We start from the raw sequence: 17,122 nt of genomic DNA on the forward strand, positions 1-17,122 counted from the left end.
CATGTTAGTAGTGGTTGTCTTGCAAAAAAGCTTAAGAATCAGTATATTGAGTGATAGATAGCAACATTCTTTATGTCATCCCACGCCTTTCTTCTCTGCTGAAATCTTAGTGCCTCTTGCTTATCCTTGCTGGATGCATTGGACTTGTCACTCAGCCTCAGAGAGCATGAGGACTGGCTGCTTTTCTGGCGGCTGTAGTGTGGTCTGAGGCCCATCAATGTAAATCATGGTGGAGGAGGACAAAGTAATAGATGTGTTTAAGGGACTTGCAATTCCCACGGCAAGGCTGGTAAAGTAGAGCTCGTTTCAAAGAGAAGGCGGTTTGGTGATTTTTCATAATTACTGTTTACCTAAATAAATAAATAATGCATATTCATGGCTTTAACTAGAGTAAGTCATGTTGAAATGTTTACCTCTCCCGAGGATAGTTATTAAGGGCGGGGTGTGGGGTTCAGCAATTAATAATAAAACATTTAGATGAGATTACAGAATGCTCTGATTAGAATAGTAAACATTATGCTAGAAATAAAAGCAAATAAACAAAGCTGTCTTGAATTAGAAAAAAATAAATACTATGCTGTCTGAAGAAACATGCAGAATGGAAGCAGTTGGGTGAAGGGGCCGTGCCCTTGTAGCTCTTCAAGATCACAGGGAGGCCTCTTCAGTCTAAAAAGCATCCCTGTGGAAGAAAGCCCCTCATTTCCAGTCTGGAAAAAAGTTGATACAAATATTGGCATCTACACAGATCAGTGTGGCAGATGTAACACCTGTCAGTACCACTGTGGGGCCAGGGTCCGTTGATTCTTTAACTGTGCAACAGAGAGTATTTCACCTGCTTATATCACTAGTAAATAAAACCTTTATTTGCATTGTGAACTTCCTTCCTCCTCATTTTGCACATTCCTTTGAACAAAATTCTTTGCTCAGCTAAGAGTTTGAAATTTGGACTCATCCTTTCATATCTTTTGGCTGTGGTTCCTTATCTGGTTAATCAGATCAAAGAGAGCCAGTGATGTGTTCAAAGATTCTTGTGACAGCTGTGTACCATTAGGCTGAATGATTAAAAAAACCCAAAAACATAATTGTAGTTTAGTGCAGTAAATACAGATTGGTCTTTCAGTTTAACATACAGTAGCAGGCGAACTGAGCCTTTGACAAAAGACCTGCTGCTTTAAGGCCTTGCAGACAAAGCTGGTTTGCCCCTAGCCCCACCTGCCTCCAGCTGTTTTGGGCCAGCAGAGGAGTGTGATTGAGCAATGGGTGTATCTGTCCTGTTGCACTAGGTTGAGGATGAAAAAGAAACTAGAGGATGGACAGAAAGAAGGTAGGCAGCACCAAGGCAGCATGCAGGGACCATTAGCCTCAAAACTCCTTGTGCAGCTGGGATGGGCTCTCTTTTCTCATGGAGCTGTCCCTTTGCAAGCTGCTGTCCTTTCTGGGCCATTTTCTAATTTGGGCATCTTTTGGGGACGAAGGCTTTCAGACCTTCTCATCTAGACCAAATTGGTCCCTTCTGAAGTAGCTTCACAAGCACTAGGATGCTCACTGGCACCTAGCGCACCCGGCGTGCTGCTGGCTTGACTCCTGGACTCCCTCTCATCTAGAAACCGAAAAGTGTCCTCTCTGACTGGAAGTGCGGTCTGACTATTAGCTGTGGTGGAGTCTCTGCTTGTGTCAATCACTAGTGCAAGTCCCTGGCTGTTCTCTGAAACAGAGCAAGATGTCGAGGAACGAGCACTGGCGGATGGGCTGTCTTGTTCCACAGGTGGAGGGAATCTCCCATTGACTTTGGTCCTTGTGAGGCTTCTTCACAGTTGTTTTTTTCTGGCTGATAAATTTCCCTCAAACACATTTTGTTTCTCACTTCAGTGGATAAACCTTTTCCCTGACCCATCTGCCTGCACTGCAGGATCTGTGAGTGGTGTCTGTATCCCGGAAGATGAGGGTGCTAATGGTGGCACAAGGTGTTGGTCCATCTCCCTTGTAGCAGAGGGGTGTGGTTTTATAAACATGGTGCATTTTCCCCATTGGAAGAATCATTCTGGGCTACAGACAAGATTTCTGTGGAGCAGAAATACCCATTTCCTTCTTCACTGTTTTTTTCCTAAGGGTTTCAGGGAGTTCCAGCTGCATGCCTTCTGGCAAAGCCAGTGGCAGCAAGGCAGCCAGAGCCTCGTGCAGGGTTTTGCAGGTTGAGAATGTGTTGCACACGCAGAGTGCACAGCACAGTAAACCCGATATCAGCTCACAACTAATTATCTCTGTATAAAAATTCCCCTGCTCGCCGTTTTGCCGTTAGAGGCTCGCTGGTAAGATTTATGACTCTGGCTAAAATGAAGTACCATTTCCTTTTTCTCAGCATTACTGTGCGTGGCCTCTCTGGCTTTTCTTGTTAAAAAGACCTGAGTTCACCCAAGAGGGAACATATTTTTGAACCTCTTCCCCATCAGCATTCTGCCTTTTCGTTTGTATATTTTTAACAACAACTGAAGATTACCCACTAAACAATTTCAGGTCCTTGGAGTGAGGGTGGAGACAGAGAAGCTAAGAGGCAGCTCCTTCATGCATGGGAGATGCAGTATTTGCCCACTTTCAGCCCTACCACAGTTTGCACAGGCACCATGTGTACATCCATCAATGTGGGCTCCCTCTTCATAGTTTGGTGAGCAACTGTTGCATCCAGGGTTTATGTGAGCTAAAGGATCATTTCCTCCCTTCATGATGTAATGTGGGGGACCAGCTGTACAGCTGGAGGAAAAACTGTTTCTCTTGCCCTTATGTTGCACATGTATGTCCTCATTTCACAGGATGATGAAAATGAGACCATTGACCGAACTTTCTGAACTTGCTACTGTATGGCTGACTTCATCCTAAATCACCTTAAAATTAGTTTGTGTGACACTGTAAGACAGTTGGGGTTTTTTTCTGAGTACAGAGGGAAAAAAGGGAGCAATGTTGAGCTGCTGCCATCCCTTCCCAGTTGCAGTTAGATGTAGTTATTTTTGTATTAGAGCTTGGAAGAAAACCGGTAGAGATGCCAGATAAACCTTCCCAAAACAAACATTTGTGTTAATACTTAAATATTGTTCAACTTTCGCAGCATTTACTTATCTGTTTCCCACATGCTGAACCTTATGGGAAGTTTTTGTGGTTGACTGTGGCCTATTCTTTTGTTCTGTATGTTAACTGTTTTCTTAATTTGTAATTTTTAGAAGAAAGCAGCAGTAAAAGTCTGAACATGATAATCATTCAGCACGGGAACATCTTTTTGGCATGGCAGGAGTGTGTTTTTTGTAGGTCACATGTGTTGGGTCAGGAGTCCAGGAGCATTAACCCAGTGAGCTGTGTCATTTTAGGATGACCTGAGAAGCATTCTTATCCGAGAGAACCAGTGCTGGCTAGTCCGGTATCATTTTCCAACATGCCAGACTAAGGGACAGCAGTTTCGTCTTCATCACTGAACCAGCTCATTTTCTCCAGTTTGCATGTGTGTTAGCCATAATTTCCAGCCCTTAAGGGGAAATAAGATAGGTATCTAATTTTTCATCAGATCTGACATAAAGTATAAGACTGTGGCTTTTGCTGTCTATTGGTTTTACTGCATAGGACATAAATATTCAACTTGTGTCATCTGATAAGGTTGCTGGGGAGGGGGGTTTTCTCACAGAAAGTATTAACTTTCCTTTCACACCTAGCCATTCTTTCATGAGTCATAACCTCAAGATAAAATATTTTCGATGGTGGCTTTAAGTCAAGTATATTCCAATGAGAAAATCATTCAGGTTTTACATAAAAAGATTTACAAGTTCCTGTGGCAATACTCTTGAACTACAGCCTTATGCCTTCTCCCAGCCCTTCCTGGTTGATATGTCTCAGACCTAACTGCAACCAGAGGACAAGGAAAGGTGGAAAATTTTCCCTATACACATTCCCCAGCTCCTCTAAAGGTTTTCTGTTAAAGCCTGGTTGGTTTTGTTAAGTGTAGCTGGTGAAAATCCCACTTGCAGACTCCAGAGCACTCTGGGACAGCAGCAGCTGCCTTCCCCTGCAGCCGGTCAGCCAGCAATGGTTAATGGTTGTCTCAAAAGTTCTGTTGGTGACCTTAGTCATAGTTTCTAGCTAGGGTGGTCCTTCACATCGTTTTGCCGTTATCTGAGGGAATAGCTCAATCTCATCTCCTCTGACTGTTGACACAGCTCATCCAGATAGGGACTGCAGAACGGGTCCTCGCAGCCTTGGGATGGGTGGGTACCTCCCTGTTTGTGGTCCACACTTCCTTGGTTGTGTTGGTTTTCTGCATCCCACCTCTCGGCACTGGGGAAGAAGCTGCTGTGCCCTTCTGACTCATGTTTTGGCTGCCTCTAGTTAAACAGCACACATGGGAACAAGCAGGAGTGATAGATGAGCGTGGTTTTTCCCCTTGGAAGAGCTATGCAGGTTATTATGAGGAAATTAGGTGCACTGAGGGTGAAGCAGACCCTTTTGTCACTCTTTTGTGACACAGGTATCAATATCATCTTGGGTTTAATTTACAGATTTCAGGGAGAGATCGTGCATTAGATGTCAGGAGCACTGCAAATGCCTTCTCAGCCTCAGGCGACCCTTCAAGCTACAAATGTTCCAATGAAGCTATTTCAACCAGAAAGAAATTACACACAAAACGTAAGGAAAATACGTTTGCTGATCTGTGATGGTATTGCATGTAACAAAGTGGGATCCTTGACTTCACTGGGATCAATTTCTGCACATATTTGTGTACGTAGCATCATTGCACTCCGCCAAGTGAGGCACTGCTTCAGAGAACACCAGCTCTGTTTGCACACCTGTGCTCACTGTTCCTGGCTTGCAGGTGCTGAGCCTTCCTTAAATATTTTTTTCTCCTTTCTACATCTGACAGAAACTCACCAACTTGTCTCCTCATGTGGGTCATTTTACTTGGCCATCATTTTACCCACCTATGCTGAACATCAGGATAAGCAACCCACCGTGATTTGTTGCATTTGTGTATTTGTTGCTCACTTCCCTCATGGCCCACCCAGAATCTCCAGTTTTCTTGAGTACAACTACACAATTTTCTGTGTACACAATTTTCTATGTCTGAAGCATCTTTCATGCTAAGTGGAGTCGTACCCAGGTACATTCATCACACCCTTCTCAATTCACCTTTTTTGGTTTGTTTGCCGCAAATGGAAGAACTTCCCAGTTTTCCTCCTTATAAGCATTAAAGCCCTATTGAAAACAAAACCTCTCCTTTGAACACTCTCTCTGTATAACAGAAAACCAGACTGGAAGGTGTTTTATTGAAGCAAATGGTTTTTCAACTTCATGCATTCTTCTGCCAGTTAGAGTGTCTGGTGTGTCTTCCTTTACATTTGCATTCCTCGGTGCTAATTTCAGCTGCCAGGCAGTACTGGAAGCCATCAGAAAGGGGGAGAAAAAAGGTAACCTGGTTCAAAAATGTACAAGAGGTTGTTAAATAATGTAAGTTTAAAAAAAATCAAACAGATTTACAAAGTCCAATTGGAAGTACTGTTATTTTTTCTAGATTTCTTTTCAAGCTGTTAAGGCAGATGCTTCTTTTTAGAATAAGTGTAAGGTTGTCTTGCAACCTCCAAGACTGCAGGAGCTAGGTCTTCAAGCTGGTGTAGGACAGTGATTTTGTGGCCTCTCATGACCCTGCTAACTGATGGCCCACATGTGCAGGTTTGTGCTGAGAGCTGAGACCTTGATGTGAGCAAGCCTTGGAGCAGAGAGTACATTGTACCCTGCCTAAGATCCAGCTCTTCCCAGTGCTGTAAATCAGCCTGTGAGACTGCTGAAATTCCTCTTCTGTAGGTGCACTGTTGTCTCTTCATACAAACTCAGTTTTTATGTATTCCTATAAGTTTGCAACTGTAGTAACAGCTTTGTCTTTAATAATTTGCCTGTTTCAGGAAAAGTCTTTTGTCGAATGGAAAGCGAGAAGAAGCCCTTGTGCAGAGCGTAGGCAGGGGTTAAGTTTCATTCTACCCTAAGCTGACCCCTGGGCAGAGAGATTCCTGCTTTAGTCTTTTAGATCATGTGTAAAACCTGATGCTGGCTGGATCATCCTGCATAGGGCAAGAATATCTGGGGAACATGGGGAGTGTTATGGAGTGAGACATTTGCAGAAGGGAATGAAATGTTTGGGATGCAGCCTCATGCTTTCTACAGCAGTGGACATCAATCAGACCTTCTCAGAAAAGCTTCAATGGTGCTGAAAGTCTTCTTTCCCACCCTCCCTACCCCTTTTTTTTTTCCTTGTTTCCCTATTCCCAACTTCTGTTTATTTTCTTTTTCTTCTAATACGCTGTGGCATGTGCAGTTTTTGCTCAGGAAACTAACTCATCATTGAAAACACAGAGACTTCCCTGACTAAAGTTCTTTGGCCATTGAGTAAGCAACAGTTATTTTTGTTCTACCAGAGATTTATGACTGAACATATTTAGAGTTTATATTTTTAGGTTTATAGGCAATTTAGATAATGTATATTTGTGACCATAAATATTTGGTACTCTTACAGTCTGTCAGTGAATGTTATGCCCCATTGGAGAAAACTGTATAAACTAAAGAGACACAAGCATTGTTTTCTGAGCACAGCCTCATGATTCTTTTCAAGTACCTAATTAGGTAATCCTTAAAGGTAGCAAGAGCTTGAGCATCTGTTGGTCAACCATCTAGGAGGGTGCCATCCTGAGGAAATAACCTGCTTTTCATAAGTGAACCAATTCTCCACAAGACTCAGAGTAAAATGCAGTAGGATCACTGCTCAGAAAATACTGAACTTTTTTTACCAGGAACAGCATACTTAGAAAAATAACCACCAATTCTCTCTCATTTGCACTGCATTTTGGTTTTTTTTCTTTTTTCCCCACTTTTTTATGGTGTCATAAACAGGCATTAGTCATAAATAGAAGTAGCAGACATCTCTTGAGAAACCAGAATTTTTTACTGAAGAGTTAATTTTGCAAGTTTTTTTTTTTTTTAAGAGTAGTTTTTTTAGAAAATCTAAACTTCAGGGGTTTATTTTCCTCTTCCTCACCTCCCCCTTTATCTAGCTTTAGTTTGTGGTGATTCTGCAGACACAACCTTTACAGTGATCCTGTGAATACAGATACATGCCACTGCTTGTACTGCTGCTGTCCCCTTCTGTTCAAAAGAAAACCATCTTCCTTTCCACTCCCAGTTGCCGACTTCAAGTAAATAGTAGTTAAGCATTCCAATGTTTTTCCCAGGAAAACAGTAAAGTGTTGGGCACTGGCAACTTGAAAACCTCAACTTGAGAACCCCTGTAGCTTAAAGCTAATTACTTCTCCTTCCACAAGTATTTCCTCCCCAACCACTTCAGAGTGTGACCACTTCCTTGGTAGATGGAGGAAGCCTGTTCCAGAGTCTGGGATTGGGATTGTGCGCACTGTGGGTCCTGGGCTGTGTGGTGATGTTGGGACTTGGCTGCTGGGAGTTTCAGCCTCCCCTCCAGCCCCCTGGCCCCAGCCCTGCTCTCGCCAGCCTTCCCCATCCCAGAATACCTCCCCTCCAGTGACTGATCCCTGAGCCCCTTGCACAGAGGTGACAGCACAGTGCATTTTCTGTGGGCAGATGAACATTTCATTCTCTCTTCAGTTTTCTTTTGACATGGACTGGCATGACAGATAGCTTTCCTTTACAGTGGCTGCAGGATTATGACACACATCACATCAACTCAGGGATACCAAATTACACTGATGGTGTTTCTTCTCTGAAGCTCCCCAGAATAAAGGAGAAACAACGGAACAAATTTTGTGTTCCTGACTTAAATTCCTTGATAAAATCAATGCAAAGCTTTGACAAAAGCCACTAGTAATTATTATTTAAAGCCTACTAGATAAATTTGATGGGTTTGTTACAACTCCTTTCTGGTGTGATGTGCAGTTTCATAGAACCACAGGGTGATTTAGGTTGAGCTTTAAAGCTAATCTGGTTCCAATCCATCTGCCATGGGCAGGGACAGCTATCACTAGACCAGGTCGCTCAAAGCTCCATCCAACCTTGGCCTAGAACACTTCCAGGGATGGAGCATCCACAGCTTCTCTGTGCTCCAGTGCCTCTCCACCATCACAGTAAAGAATTTTTTAGTACGTATGCATAACAATGCACATAGCTGTGGTGTGATCTGGTAGAATAATCACAGAAATGTTAGTTTATCTGTTCAGTAATTTTCAGGAGCCTTATACTATATGAATGAAAGGAAAACATGGTCTTTGTAGGAAAGTATCTACAGCTTAAAGCTTTGAGGAAGTGTGAAATGGACATAAAGTAATTGCCATGTTTGGCATGAAGACCTTTTGTTTTTTTAAGAAAAGATGCCCTAATGTGTTTCTTAGAATCAAAAGGAAAAAACAAAGAGGTGTTTATGAAGATTCAGTGCTTGATTTTTTTTTTTAATTCTTACCTTTATTTTATTTTATTTTATTTTAGGTTGCTCCAACTGAGTTGCCAGAACACTGCCCTACAGAACTTTGGAGGGTCACTTCTTAATGGATTGCTGCAGCCTCTTAATTTCTCCATTGATCCTGTTCCCTGCATCGTGAGAACATTTTAGCCAGCACAGAACCTAGAAAAGTTACATGTAAGTCATGACTCCAGTTCCTTTCTATTTAAAGAAAAAACAAAAGAAAAAAGGAAAAAAAAAAAAAAGATCTTGAGGAGGCAAGGTAGAGGCAGTAAATATCACACTTTAGAAAAACACTGTAAAAGCTGTAATTCAACTGCAAACATTAGGTGGTAAATAACTTGTTATTGAAGTAGTTACTTGCTTTTTTAACCTAAATAGTGATAGTCATTTTGATGGCTTTTTTAAGTGTTCTGCTGCTATGGTAAACCGTAGTGAGAAGTACCTAAAATAGCTCTGTTCGCCCCATTGCTCTAACTACGCTTTGTTTTTCTCTGCAACGGGCTGCGTGTGTGCACACCTACCTTGGTGTGCCCTGCCAAAGCTGCACGTGCTCTCTGTGTGTTTGGAGGCCATCATCTGCCCAACAGGTCTGCAGGCACCCTTCTGTTTCTCTCATAATAAAATCCATATCCTTTTGGGTTCCCAGAGTATTTCCCTTGGAGGAGCCCTGGTGCTGCTTCATCCTTCAGCCTGCTGCCCCAAAAGGCTCTATAAGCATCAAAACTACCTTCATTGCTACCTCCAGCTCCTTCCAGGTGGAATTAAGTGTTCCACCTGACTGCTGAAGGGTAAAGAAAGTTGTGCATAGATCTACTAGAGACAGATTGAGGGGAGTGCAGACCCCTTCCTAACTTCTCAGACGGGGTAGTAGTCCCCAGTGTTTGTTGTGCTTTGATATTTCACCCAAGATGGGGAGCATCTTATGGTCCTGTGCATGTATTTCATCCCTGATCCCATGATGACTGAGTCTTCCTCTGAAACATTCCATAGCACAGCCTGGCACAGAGTCAGTGGTTTGACCCTTTGCAGTTTATCAGCAGTTCTAACCCTATTTCTGGTTTCTGAGGTAGAAGAAGCTTCTGGACCACTGTAAGGATGGCATGGATGTGATGGTCTGCTCCATGGAGGGTGGCACACCCCAGAGCTGACAATAGAGCTTGAGCACAACTTAATTTCATTAATTTTTAAAACAAAACCAAAACGCTTTGTGTTTAAGAGTTTTTTCACCTTTGGGATGGTGGTATAGAGCAGCTTGGCAAAAGGAGGTAATACAAAATCGTGGTTCACAGTGTGGCACTGTGCATGTTACTGCCCTTGTTTGTTCACTGCAGTAACAAATACATATGATGCAGTTTAGTCAGAACAGGTCAGTGAAGCAGACCACTACTTACTAGTCAGTTTTTTATTGAATGCTTACTAATACCATTTTTAATCTTAGGAACTGAAAAATATAAGTGTTTCGGAACCAAAGCATTTCTATTAGAAATATACCTTTATTTGAAGTACTTTATTTGCTTATGTGACACTAAAAGATTTACTTAAAACAAGAAAAGTCTACTGCAAAAGGAGGATAGTGTTCTTTATCGTGTATGGAAATTCAGTTTGTAAAGAGAGGAAATTTTTTTTTCTGGTGTGATGAGTATCAGCAAAAACAATGATGAAGTCGCAGGCAGTGGAGAAAGTCTGGGTAGCAACAGAATTCACTGTCTAAGAGGCCTTACAAGGTGGGAGTTTGATTTTGTTTTCCAAAGAAGAGGGAGAGTGTTGCCATTTCCTTGAGGGTCTGGCATCCTCTAGTGCAGTTATTAATTAAATCCCCCTTAGCAGGAATTGTCTGACTGCAGGAAAATTTTGGATCTGGCTTGAAATTTGTTTTTAGTGCTTGTCTTAAGGGAAGAAGACTTGAAAATAGGAGTTGTAACAGCTAGGCAGGCAAAAAAAGCTTGTTTTTCATTAGTCCTACTTAGCACTATTCCCATAAGGTTTGGAAGCCTTATTCACAATTTTTTGCAGGCTTTTCTCATGATGTTTGAAAAGCTTATCATTAGGCATCTTGCAAATTCACTATTAAAAACACTTCAAGAGGAACTAACTTCAAAAATGTCATCCTTGTTGGGGGACTTGAAAAAGCAGACAGAAATGGGAAAGAAAAACCCTCTCTCATTCCAAGAAATGTATAGGAAGTTTTGTCTTGCTTTTTGTTGTGCTACAAATAATCAGATGTCTCCTCTTCAAGGAACAAAATCAGGTCTGAGAACCGAATGAATTTGAAAACCAGTGTGATGATACATGAGCCATCATCACATATGTGCCTTTTCTTTTTTTTTCCTTTCTTCTTTCTCTTTTAACTGTGGTTATGCTCGAGTTATGCATCATTTTCAAAACATGGAGTGTACTCTAGCTCCTAGAAAACTCATGCATCACCTCACAGGCTGTTGGCTGGGGCTGCACCCCAGATCGTGTGTGCAGATCCACACTAGCACAGGTAGACATGAGGACAAGCTGCTCGTTGCTTATTTGATTTCTCAGTGTTTCCTATTGTCTGGCTGTTTTTGATGACAGACTGCTTGTAACAATTACCTCATTACAGCAATTTCCATGGAAAGAAGCGGACTTTCACTTCTTAACATTAACCCTGTTGGAAAGAACAGTTGCACAAGGTTGACCCAGCTGTAACAGCTGTGTTCTTGTTGCTTTTCCCAGGGTGCAATGTGATAAACAAGTATGCCTTTCCCCCCTTCCATTTATTATTTTCTTCCTATAATACTACTAAGGTGCTGATGGATAAAATCTCCATAAAAATAGTTCTTACTGATGTGTGAGTTCAAAGCAGAATGTCCCTTGCTTGTTCTGAGGGAGCAGCATATTGCAAAACCCTGTTATGGTGCATATGCCAAGCTAGTAAAGAAAAACCCATTTCTCCAGGTTCTGGTTAAATCCAGGGAATTAATCCTGGATAGGTTAGACTGAGTGTACTGTAATATGGGAGTACAACAGTCAGGGGGAAGCTGTGCTCTCTGCTGAGAGGCTCTCTCCATTCATTATCCCAAACAGTCACGAATGACTGTGTACAGAGCTGTGTCTTGGAGCAGCTACTGGGGGAGGGCTGCTGGCTGCTGGCAGGTAACTATTCCTAGTAGTGTCTGTACTCTGCTCACATTTCTCATTTTGTTTTAGCCCTGTGTGTTTTCCTTTAAAAGCAGCAAAAATAACATCCTAATCAATGTCCTTCTGCGTCTCATAAAAAGACCAGATCTGTACTGCTTATCCAATGTTGTGAATTCAGCAAGGGCCTATAAATGGTTTACACAAGATTAAAAAACAAGGCAACCCAAGACTCTGAAAGTTCTGTACATATTTGCTAGGTATGAGTTCTTCAGAGTATTTAAAAAAATTTTAGAAAGATTTCTTGAAATCTATCCTATGCCCATCTCTAGGCAGATGTAAATAATGTAAAATTTTAAATATGCAGATATTGGTGGTTAAATGTCTGTCACCCGCCTACCACCACAACCTGGGGAAAATGTAACTTTTTAAAAAATCTGCACTTAAAGGTCAGGTAACTTGACAGAATTCAGAAGAAAAGCAGATTTCTGAAGGCAAAATTGTATCACTGTGGACATTGACTTACCAAACACTCCTAAACCATCAGTAGCAAACCCTCTTCCTAAGTGCCATGACCATACCTGAGGACATTGATAGGTTTATGTTACTGGATGAGAGATGTGGCCATGTCTGCATTTCAGGATTTTTTTTGTATATTTTCCTGTAGGAGTGCTGTTTTCATAGGGGCAAAGGCACTTTCTTAGCCATTTTATGGTACTGATATATCAAGACTCTGTACCTCGTGCCACCAGTGTGTGGAGTGTCTCCTGCCTCAGGGACCTTGACAGCTTCCCATGGCATCTTGTCCATTGGCCACTGCCAGCAGCTCTGTGTCAGTCCTTCAATGTGATCAAATGCTTCTCAGCACTGTCAGTGCCTCTGTACCTCAGCCAGGCTGGTGGCTGGGGACAGCTTTTGGTACAAATACATCTGTTGACTAAATATCATTTATTTTTATGTGCAGATATGTGCATATATATAAAAATGAAACATATGTATTTATAAAAGACATAGTTATATGTATGTATGCTATCTTTTAAATAAAATATGCATCTGGACAAATATATGGCCTGAAAAGTGCTGGTGTGGCTTCAGGCAGGGCGCCTGTGGGTGCCCACGTGTGCAGGTGGTGAGCCAGTGTCCCTTCTTGGAGGTTTCTGACCAAGACCCCGCGTTGGAAGCATCCCCATCCAGGCACACGTGATGACCACGGGCTGTGTGGCCAGGAGGAGCACTCTGCTCATGTTTAGCTGTTAACAGTAGCAGAGGACAGCAGACTTTGTTGCAGTGTAGTGTGCCATATGAACCCAAATTGCTCTGACACCTCTCGCCTTGCTGCCATTGACCACAGGTTTGTTTGTTCGTCACCCCAGCGGTGCCACGGGCTGCGTGGGCACACGGCGTCATTGATCTGTTTACTCGGTGTTTCCCGTGTGGCCACCCTGTTGCGGTGAGGATTTTTATTTTTTGCTGTGGCAGGTGACAGCGCGGGTGTGTGTGTGTGTGTGCCAGCCCAGGGGACTGAGTCACAGCCCTCCCTCCACCCGGGGCCAGCGGCACTTCCCCTTTCCCTGTGGGGTGAGATGCCAGCCCGTCTCTACAGGACATCGTACCAGCCTGTACATTGGTTTTGCTTTTTTTGACAGAAAAGCCTGAGAGATGGTGACAGCAAGACCAACTTTCTCTGTTACCCAAACCAGTGAAAAGTAAAATCCATCTCACCACATCAGTTTTGTTTTCACTGCTGGCTCAACCTCTCCTCTCCCTCTGGCAGAGCCCTGCACAGTCATTCAGTGCCCAGCTTGGGGGTGGTGTGGTTGTTAGCTCACTGGTGTATGACCCATTTATTTTCATAATACTTAGATACCTGTGCGTCTGCGGCGTTCAGCACACAGGTCCTGCGACCTAAATCCCTGGCAGAAAAGCACACACCTGATTCCAGCAGCGTGCGTGCAGAGCAGCCAGCTCTGCCCTTGCCTTGTCAGGAGCTGCAGGAAGGTGGTGTGCTTTTGGGTCTAGCAGGCAATTGATGAGCAAGGGCAGGTAAAGGTATATTTTTTCTGGAGCCAGCACTTTGTCTTCAATCATTTAATTTAATATTGATTGCTAGCTGGTAGGACAAGTTTCCTGTTACGATGTACAAAGAGTTGAGACGTAAAAGCGTTGTGTTAGATCATTTTCTCACTATAATAATCTGCACTTTCCGCGACAGCAAGAAGATTAATGGCACAAGATTGTTCACTCTCAACATCTCCAGACATGGCATCACCCTCGTGTTGGGTCTGGTCTTAAGACGGACCTTTTCTCCTTTATTCTTTTTTACTCAGTTAGTTGAATTAGTTTTCTGCGGTTTTTCAGATGATAATTAGGTTCACGCTTGTGTTACTTTCTGTAAATGGAAAGAATCAGGCACAGGAGAGTAAACTGGCATCACAGTAGACCTGAGAGTTTTAGGTGTAAAATTAAAGAGTAATTTGCAAAGTGACTTGAAGTAAAGTGGATTTAAACACAATGAAATCATCCTTGACAGCAATTTGTTTGAAGTTCTTCTACTGTTATGAGTGTAAAGGGATTTTTTTTTTAATTGCCAGTTTCTGGGTAGAGTATTCAGCATAAATTCTCACAGGTAAGTGAAGCATTAACTCCTTGTACCTCAGTACTTTGGGCAGTGGGGGAAGAAACTGAGAGTTAGGGGGAAGCACCTTCTCTACTTCATCATTTGAAAATCAATCAGTGGTCAGCTAACTTAGAGAAGGACTTTACCAGGGACACTGGTACTGGGAAAAATGTATGAAAAAACCAGCAGAATTCTGGACAGTAGATATGCATGGCATGTGAAAAGTTCTCTTCAATGTTTCACAAAATATAATGGCACTCTAGATATAAACTGGAAAAAAAGTAACAGCAACTAGCTAGTTTGCATTCCTTGTTCAGATGAGCCATGAGTTTTGGGGCTTTTACATTTATATACTTCTGCCGTAGGTGTTGGAAGTGTGGGTGGCCACGAAAAAGCAGTGGTTACAATAAGATTTTCCATTTATTGCCCTTTGTGTACAACTAAAAATAAGATTCAAATGCTTCAGCATTTGTGGAGCAAGCATAATATTTCTCTGAGCTCTGATGACTGGCTTGCCTGCAGCTTCAGCTCTGTCTGGTGGGTGAGTCCTAGGTTTTAATGCTTGTAAATGGGTCTGTGTTGGAAGGAGAGTCAGAACTTACTTGTGGTGTGGTCTAGCTGTGTTAATTCATCAACTTCTTACTGGAAAAAAAAAAAAAAAAGAAAAAGTAGTTAGGCTCAGTACATAAGTTAAAGGTGGTGATGAAAGAATTTTGGAAGCAGAATTGTTCTGCTGTCTGGAAAAAGCAGCTTTGGAGAGGGCTGAAAGATCTTTAAAGTCAAAACGTTCAAAACTTCAGTGGTGTACCTTGAATTGTTGATCCAGAACTTCATCTTCTGGCAAAGAAAAAGTGAAGGAGAAAAAAAAAAGGAAATCTATATAAATCTGCTGAGCTTGAGAAACAAATTCTCAAGGTTAACTTTTGGCAGATAAAATCCTTTTGGTTTGCTTTTTAGGGTGACCGTTGAAATACACTGTGTGATGCTTTTCCAGATAGTTGCACTGGTTAGGAATCCACTAAACCAGTTGCAGTATCTTGAACTAATAAATGTGTTCTGACCACATTAATTGATATGTCAGCTTGTGGCCAAGAGAAATATTAAAGAGAGATGTCAGTGTATGCAGGGAAATTCACAGCTTCATGGTGTCAGCTTTGGTGCTGTCCCAGCTTCACTCATTAAGTAGCTGTGGCATTTCCAGAGAATGAGTGTGCCTGTGCATGTCAGGCTTCTTGATCTGATGTCATTCTTGTGATGGATGAGCGGAGAGAGCATCTATCCAAAAGCTGCAGGACCTAAGGTAGAGCCTGAAAACTTGCTTTCTGCTGTGTGGCAGCTTACGTATCACTCTTTCTTGTCACTTCATGACCTTCCCAGTTTTGCAGGGTAGCAGAGGTGTTGGTCTTGAGAATCGGGCTTTATAAGACAATAGGTTTTCACTCTGACTAAGACCACGTGGTGCAGAGGATGTGGGGTGCTGGGGGCACTTAGAGGTACATGCGTTTGTTCCATGGACTAGTCACGCTGTCAATGGTGAGTCTTTCATTAGGCAATATGAAATCCCTTTAAATTAGCTTGGTGCAGCCCTCCCTCTCTTCCTTAGAGAGCTCAGTGCCTGTCATTGCTGCCTTACTTTTGCCTTTTTGCTGAAATGCTCCTTTCTGCTTTTACATCCATGCCTGCTCATTAGACAGGCTCCTGCCTTGATACAAAGTACAAATGGCAAGAGAGCTGATGCAGTAATCAAGACTTCAAATATCTCAGATGAGAACAGGCAAAATTTCAGCAATTATTAGTTTCCCCCTGAGTGGTTGCTGCAGGGAATTACATTACTTCTGTTATAATCACCTGCATGTCTCAGACCTGTAGGTGCCCAGATGCTTACAAGGGGTGTAATCATTTGCTGTAATATCTGTCTGTGGAATTTTCCCTTTTTCAGTACTGTTGTAGAGGTGGTTTTTTTCTTTCCACCCACCCTTCTTTTTCTACTGCTGTGCCTGCTGCAGGTAAGTTCAAACCTGATGGCTTTGAAGATAATGACAGGAGAGAGTGCAACATGTGCGTCATGTGGCAGCGGCACTCCTGCGCCGATCACTGCTGCTGCGCTTTCCAGCGGGATGAGACATGCTGGACTCTTCCAGGGGTATGCCACACAGGTTATTTTTAGAGATGGCACATTGGGTGCATTGTGCAACTATCAGTACTGTGATCACTGCTGTGATCTTCATTTTTTCCCTTGTATGGTGATGAATTTTTTAAGGTGTTTGCCTTTCTCTTGAAGAGGTAGAAAGATCTCTTTTGGATTTTTTTTACTACTTGTAGAGCTGCTCCGGGGAATCTGTGAAGTTGTATTTTCTGTACACAGTTTGAAGGAAACAGTCCTACATGTGGCCGCTAAATTAGCATTAGTGCAAGTGACACAAACAATATGTGGTTGAGATTTTCAGCTGAAGAGCTCTCACAACCTTTTGGGTTGCAGACCAGAACTGCTACCTTGGGAAACCCCGAGCTTGTTTTTGGTTTGTTTTTGTTTTTTTTTTTAACTTTACCACAGAAAACAAGCTGTACTCAGGCATTTTTACAGTTGTCATAAACTCTTTCTGTGGCTCTCAGCTTCCGCAGTCCTTCGAACAGCCAGCTCATGCTGTACTGTGAGACGGTGACAGCAGCAAATGCTTTGGGATATGGTGCAGCCTCACAGTGGGAGCAGAGCTGGACACAGAAGTTGACTGGTGGCTTTTGCCCATCACTGCTGGAGGAGCAGCGCTGGCCAGCCACAGGCTCCTTATTGCATTGCTCAAATAATGCAAAAACATTAGCAATGGAGATTTTCTGTAATGGTGTATTTTAAGTGTGTCTCTGCTCTGCCAGCTTCACTTTTAATGCACTCAGTTAAGGAATGCTTTGGAGGTTGCTGCTAATGGATGAATCTCTCAGAAAACTGGAAT

General features: G+C 42.5%; 1 protein-coding gene across 4 annotated transcripts in view; it reads left to right on the top strand.

Moving 5' to 3' along the window:
- Window positions 1–17,122, top strand: part of BACH2 (BTB domain and CNC homolog 2) — a 181,094-nt gene that overhangs the window by 93,419 nt on the left and 70,553 nt on the right. For 3 of the 4 annotated variants that reach the window (XM_083857731.1, XM_083857732.1, XM_083857733.1), the window contains exon 4: window positions 8,476–8,626. The gene's annotated coding sequence lies outside the window, so the exon portion shown is untranslated. Of the gene's footprint in view, window positions 1–8,191; window positions 8,627–17,122 lie in introns of those variants that run through there. The other variant, XM_083857730.1, reaches the window with a different exon arrangement.

Source organism: Zosterops lateralis, assembly GCF_965231275.1.
Source record: "Zosterops lateralis genome assembly, chromosome: 3".
NCBI lineage: Eukaryota > Metazoa > Chordata > Aves > Passeriformes > Zosteropidae > Zosterops > Zosterops lateralis.